This window comes from Mus caroli, chromosome 12 (genome assembly GCF_900094665.2).
Source record: "Mus caroli chromosome 12, CAROLI_EIJ_v1.1, whole genome shotgun sequence".
Classification (NCBI taxonomy): domain Eukaryota; kingdom Metazoa; phylum Chordata; class Mammalia; order Rodentia; family Muridae; genus Mus; species Mus caroli.
The window spans coordinates 54,753,224-54,760,706 of NC_034581.1; the positions used below are offsets into that span (position 1 = coordinate 54,753,224).

General features: G+C 37.6%; 1 pseudogene; it reads left to right on the forward strand.

The window, feature by feature from the left end:
* The window catches only part of LOC110306520, a 33,946-nt pseudogene that overhangs the window by 25,045 nt on the left and 1,418 nt on the right, over positions 1–7,483 (forward strand).

The window sequence follows — 7,483 nt, forward strand, 5'->3', positions numbered from 1 at the left end:
TGATGCTCGTATCTATGGTTCCAGATTTCTTTCCTAGGGTTTCTATCTCCAGTGTTGCCTCATTTTGGGTTTTCTTTATTGTGTCTACTTCCCTTTTCAGGTCTAGTATGGTTTTGTTCATTTCCATCATCTGTTTGGATGTGTTTTCCTGTTTTTCTGTAAGGAAAATGAGATGTTCAATGTTTTCAAATATTAAGTTTGTGTATTCCTAATTGTATTATGATTCTTCTCTTCAGCAAAGCAATTAGACAGGCCCTAACTCTGGGCCTCCTGATAATTGAAAGATATTGAATGTTGGTAAGTCTGTAAACAAATACTTAATTTTTTAAATATGTTTACTCTATTGGTTGTGTTTTTGTAAAGCTTTGTAACTATTGTCTGTTAACACTCTACCAAGGCATTTGCTGATGATAGCTGTATTTTTGTAACACCTTATGAAAAACTATTGTCTGTTAACTTTCTGAAGAAATACAGCTCCTGAAAAAGGAAACTGAACAATATTTTTGAGAGATTGGGGCTCCTCTCACCAGAAATACAGAATGAATCACAGGGAGCATATCTAACCTAAGAGCCATTCCTTCTCTATCTTCTAGTTGTTTGAACTGGCCATAAAGGGTTCATTGGTAATAATTCCTTGACATCTGTCACTTACTCCCTCAACATGGGATTGAATCTCTCAGATCAGTACATACTTTATCCGGAAGGTTCACTAAAAGAATAGAACATGGACTTATAGAAAATCTCTCTCTCTCTCTCTCTCTCTCCTATCTATCTATCTATCTATCTATCTATCTATCTATCTATCTATCAATCTATCTATGGGATTTATTAGGGTTGCTTACAGGCTATGGTCTATCCAGTCCAACAATGGTGGTCTACCAACCAAAAGCCCAAGAATCTAGTAGTTGTTGGACTGTAATGCTGGACATCTCAGATAGACTTTAGCATATGCTGGAATCCTGAAGAAACAGGTTCTATTTGGAAAAATTGAACTTACAAGCAAGAGTAAAGGCAAGCAGAAAAAGAGCAATGCTTTCTTCTTCCATATCCTCTATATAGGCTGCCACCAGAAGATGTGACTCATAGTAAAGGTGGCTCTTACCTCTGGATTAAAGATAAATCTTCCCATTTCAAATCATTAACTTAAGAAAAACACTTTCTTTTCTTTTTTTTAAATATTTTTTTATTACGTATTTTTCTCAATTACATTTCCCATGTTATCCCCAAAGTCCCCCATACCCTCCCCCCCCCACTTCCCTATCAACCCATTCCCATTTTTTTGGCCCTGGCATTCCCCTGTACTGGGGCATATAAAGTTTGTGTGTCCAATGGGCCTCTCTTTCCAGTGATGGCCGACTAGGCCATCTTTTGATACATATGCAACTAGAGTCAAGAGCTCCGGGGTACTGGTTCGTTCATAATGTTGTTGCACCTTCAGGGTTGCAGATCTCTTTACCTCCTTAGATACTTTCTCTAGCTTCTCCATTGGGGGCCCTACAGGTGTACCCAGCAGCTTGGATTTTAGTTAATTCCAGATGTAGTCAAGTTGACAACTAAGAATAGCCATCAAAGGAAGGTAGAGAAAAAAACCTGTCCGATGATGACTAATCATTGATATTTCCAAAGATATATGATTGTTCAGAGGGAAGTGGGAGAAGTCATCAGAATTGAAATGCACTCATGTTGGTCATGGTAGTACTTGCTGGTAATCCCATCACTCAGATAGCAAAAGCGGGAGGATCATAAGTTTTTGCCTTGCCTAAGCTTCATGACAAGACCCCCATCTTAAACCAAGAAGATAGAATTGCTTGTGCCAGCCCTTTGAAAAATAACAAAAGTCAAGAGGTTTTAGAGAAATGGCATTTACGAATGGCTACCTGCCATTAATCGAATGCATTCAAACTTTGGCTCCTATTGCATTATTTATGATATTGGTTTCAGACACAGACATATTCTACCTCAGTATTGAGGTATTGAAAGAGAAAATAGGGAAATGTAACTGACATGGCAGAAATAAAGATATTCTTTAAAAATTATCTTTTGAGCGTTTCCTACATGTGTACAATATGTTTTGATTATATTCATCTCCAGTCCCTCACCTCAACCTCCCCCTAAACACTATACTATTATGTCTTCCTCCCATCTTCATGTAACTAAAAAAAAAATCTACTGTACTGGTTGGTCTTGTGTGTCAACTTGACTCAAACTGGAGTTATCACAGAGAAGGGAGCCTCCCTTGAGGAAATGCCTCCATGAGATCCAGCTGTAAGGCATTTTCACAATTAGTGATCAAGGGGGGGGGAGCCCATTGTGGGCGGTGCCATCCCTGGGCTGGTAGTCTTGGATTCCATATGAAAGCAAGCTGAGCAAGTCAGGGGAAGCAAGCCAGTAAAGAACATACCTCCAAGGCCTTGCATCAGCTCCTGCTTCCTGACTTGCTTGAGTTCCAGTGCTGACTTCCTTTGGTGATGAACAGCAACGTGGAAGTGTAAGCTGAATAAACCCTTTCCTCCCCAACTTGCTTCTTAGTCATGATGTTTTTTTCAGGATTAGAAACCCTGACTAAGACACCTACTGAGTCAAATTACTGCTGCCAAATAAAGATATTCAAAAGAGGCACTTGTGTCTCTTACTTTGGCTATTGAAACTATGGAGTTACACTAGGAACCTCATGACGCAAGAAAAGAAAGGTTAAAATATGGGGTATCCAGAAAGGAAATCTCTCTCTAAAAGAGATTGTAACTTTAGACCACCTTACAGAATAGATCATGATGGGCCAATGCTGAGTAGGACCACATCTTGACTAAGACCACTTGGCTGTTCTTAACTCTGGCCCTCTATTTAAAACATCAACTTTGCTTCAAAACCCTAAAGATGGTTTTTAGGGGCGAGGTGTCTCTGGATATCTGTCTCTCTTCCTAATGTAGACACATTGAATAAATCTCCTCTTTCTGCCTTTAACTATTAATTTGGGCATTTCAATTGGCTTATCAAGGATGTATAGCCATACACCCAGAACCTGGTCTTTTTAGGGCATAGGCTATGAGCTATGCCACAATAATATCTGGACAAAGGGGTTCACAATACAAATGGATGGCAAAGCCTGAGGTGCTTTGATTGGGGAGAAACTTTGCAAGTATCAGCTTTCTCGAGAGTCCAGAAGAAATGTAAATATTTATTTCTTTGCTTTACCAAATAGAGGTTAGAAAACAGCTGATGCCAGCTGAAATGGGAAGATATGAATAGCCCCTGGAATAAAGTGACCCCAGCAGCTGCTGGAGAACATTCAGTCTTTACTCTCATCCTTTGGTCGACTTGCTGCAGGTGGCTGACTCTCAAAATTGTTATTGGAGTTATCAGAGTCAGAGCCTGGGTCCTTTCAGTCTCATAGATGAGGTACAGCCATTTGTCTGTCCTCAGAAGGCCAACGAAAGAGGCAAATGATAGTGCAAAGCAGAGAAAGGACAACTAGAATCATTCTAATTGTAAAACAAACAAACAAACAAACAAATAAAAAGGTTATGACTTCCCCACACTCCATATGCCATCAAGTCTATCTTTTTGGACAGGGAATCCAGTCTTAAGTATAGAGCAACAGATATGCATAACGAAGCAGATATGGCCTCGGTATGGCCTGCCCATCACTGACTCATTCTTATCTTGGCTCTAGTATCACTTAATGATGTTTGATAGGTTGCCAACTGTGTGAAATCTCTTCCTGGGAGAAAAATTTCTCCTCTGGCTGACACCTGCCTTGAGCCTTTTCCTCCTCCTAACAGGAGATTCCTGAGGAAACTTCAACTCCTTGAGGGTCATGATTTCAATAGTATGATAGCCAAAGGGAGGACCACAAAGATCTTTATAGAATTTGTTTATTCACTACAGTCCTATTGAAGAATTACTTTCTAAATATACTGACGTGGACGGTCAAACAGTGTTACTTGGATCCTCTGTCATTGTCACAAACTTCTATGGCACTAGCTGAGCAACAAGTGCTGCTCAAGTTTTTTTTTGACATCTTTATTAAAAGGTACATTATCCTTATGACGCACATTTATAATTGATCTCACTTGCCATTCATTTTAGTTAATGTATTTGGCAATTAAAGCTTTAAATAATTGTGGCATGCTTCATTACAAACTGAAATATACATTATAATGAGTAGCTATGAATCATTTTATGCAATTGATAATAAAGGCTTTCAAGTCTTAAGAAAATAACAAATCTCTTTTGAACTTTATGCATATATCTTGGTCTGTTTGTATTATTATATTTTGATTACTTTTCTACATAGGCTATTTTTAAACGTTGATAGTTGCATTTACCTCATTTATATGATCTTTGTGAAAAAAATGAGTAATGTTACAGAGGCATTAAAAGCTCATTTAAGAAAAACTATTTATTCCTGGTCAAGAAATGCAATTTCTAGCCTAGGTGGAGACATAACATTTCAGTTGGGCTGGCCAATCATCTGGTTAAGTAGCTTACAGTTTCTATGGTTGTGATAGAGACCGTGACCAAACGCAACTTAGAGAAAAAAAGGATTTATTCATCATATACTTCCAGGTAAATTCACCACTGAGGAAAGTCATAGCAGGAATTTAAGGCTAAAATTTGGAAGCAGAAATGGAAGCAGAGACCATGGAGGAATCCTGCTTACTGGATTGTTCATTATGGCTTGTTCGGTTTCTGTTTTTATACACTTTAGGACCACCACCCACAATGGGCTAGCATCTCCCACATTCATCATTAACCAAGAAAATGCCCCATAGACTTGCCTGCAGGGCAATCTAATGTAAGCATTTTCTCAGTTGAAGTTCCTTCCTCCCAAACATACTGGACTTGTGTTAAGTTGACAAAACACCAACAGGCTCCCCAGGGGACTGTGGTGTCTAGGTTTTGTCAATTTTACACAAGCTGGACTAATCTGGCTAGTGGCAATTTCTCAATTGAGAAATTCATCAACTGAACTTTGAAGCATCTTCTTAATTGCTATTTGATGTAGGATATCTTAGTACACTGGACCATGCTATTTCTTGGCAGGTGGGCCTGAGCTCGGAAGCCTGTAAGCAGGATTTTTCCATGTTCTCTGCTTTAGTTCATACCGCAGGTTCCTGCTTTAGCTTTTCTTGTTCTGTATAAACCCTTTCCTTCACAAGTTGCTTTTAGTAATGATGTTTATTGCAGCAACAGGGAGCAAATAAGGTCAGAAATCACTCCCAAGGAAGGTGGGAGCACATTAAGCCATGTTAAAGAGATAAAAATAATTATTCATTTAAGAGATAGTGTAGTTTTCCTTCCCAGAGCCCCTGCTCCCAGCCACAGTTCCTCACAGGACTACAACCATTAAACTTTAGAAATCTACCTGCTTTTCTGAATGACTCAGAAAGGGTAACTTTTCTCTCTTCTTATTCCTGATCTAAACACACTTTCCTTAACACCAGAGGCTTCTCTCTTCCTCTAAAGATCTCTTCTCTGTTCTGTGGTGATGGGTGTGTTACCATTTATGAAAGTTAAATCTAGATTAGATGAGCAATTAAAACAGAGCTATAATCCCTAGTGAAATAGAAGCTGTTATTAGAAGTCTCCCAGCTACAACATATCCAGGGCCAGATGATTTTAGTGAAGAATTCTACTAGACTTTCAAAGAAGAGCTAAGTCCAATACTCCTCAAATTATTTCATGAAATAGGAACAGAAGAAACATTGCCCAGTTTGTTTTATGGCTATAGTTACCTTGATACCCAAACCATATAAAGACTGTAATAAAGAAAGAGAATTACAGACCAATTTTCCTTATGATCATACACACAAAAATACACAATAAAACTTGCAAATCAAATTCAATAACACATTAAAAAGATTATCCACCATGATCAAGTAGGATTCATCCCAGAGATATGATAATGGTTCAACATAGATAAGTTGAGAAATGTACTTCATCATATAAATAAACTGAAAGACAAAAATCCTATGATTATCTCATTATATGCAGAAAAGTCCTTTGACAAGCCTAAATCCCCTTCATGATAATGTCCTGAAGATATTAGGGCTACAAGAGACATGACTCAACATAATAAAGTCACTTTACAACAAGCCCATAGCCAACATCAACTTAAATGGAGAGAAACTTAAAAGCAATCCTACTAAAAGCAGTAATATGAGAAGATTGCTCACTCTGTCCATACCTATTCAGTATAGTACATGAAGTTTTAGCTAGTGCAATAGGACAACTGAAGGAGATCAAGGGGATACAAATTGGAAAAGAAGAAATCAAAGTATCATTATTTGTGGATGATATGATATAAGTGACCCTACAATTTTCAACAGGAAACTCCTGCATCTGATAAACATTTTTAGCAAAAGTTTTAGCTCGATACAAAATAAACTCACAAAAAAATCAATAGCTCTACTATATACAATATGACAAATGGACTGAGAAAGAAATTAGGGAAGAAACACATTTTTTACAATTGCCAAAAATAATATTAAATATCTTGGGGGTAATGCTAACCAAGCAAGTAAAAGGTTTTTAATGATAAAAACTTCATGACATCAAAGAAAAAAATTGGAGAAAATACCATAAGCTGGAAAGATTTCCCATGCTTTTGGATTGGTAGGGTAAATACAGTAATAATGGTTATCCTATCAAAAGTAATCTACAGGTTCAGTGCAGTCCCCTTTAAAATCCCAACACAGTTCTTTACAGCTCTTAAAAAGAAAAATTTCAGCTTTATATGGAATCACCAAAAGCTGGGATGGCTGAAACAATTCTGAACAATAAGACAGCTATAGGAGATATTATCATATCTGATCTCAAATTGTACTGCAAAGCTATAGTGATAAATACATCATGATATTAGCACAAAAACAGACATGTAGATCAATGGAAAATAATTCAAGCATAGACTTAAATCCACACAGACACCTAATTTTTGATAAAGAAGCCAGAAATACATGTAGACATAATATTATTGTGCACTTTGTACAGACTATCCCTGTATTATTTAAATGTTGATTTCAGTGTCCCCATATCTGGTTGCAATCCTTATTCTGAGACTCTCCTGTCTTAATGGTACGTAAACATTGCTTCCAAATGATTCCCTGATTGGTTAATAAAGAAGCTGATCAGCTTTTTCGGGTCTTGGCTCTAAGATTACAAACAAAACAAAACAAAAAACAAAACAAAAACCAAAACCAAACCAACCAAACAAACAAACACAACAAAAAACCCAAAAACCAAAACCAAAAAAAAAAAAAAAAAACCCAAAACCCCAAACCAAAAACAAAACCAGTAGTGCCAAAAAGGGCAGTGGCCATGTGCAGCCAATTCACTGCATGAGCTGAGCCTGGTGCTTGCCCAAGGATAAGGCCATCAAGAAGTCCATCATGGGCACAGGGGAAAAATTCCTGAATAGAACAGTAATGGCTTGTGCTGTAAGATCGAGAATTGACAAGTGGGACCTCATGAAACTACAAAGCTT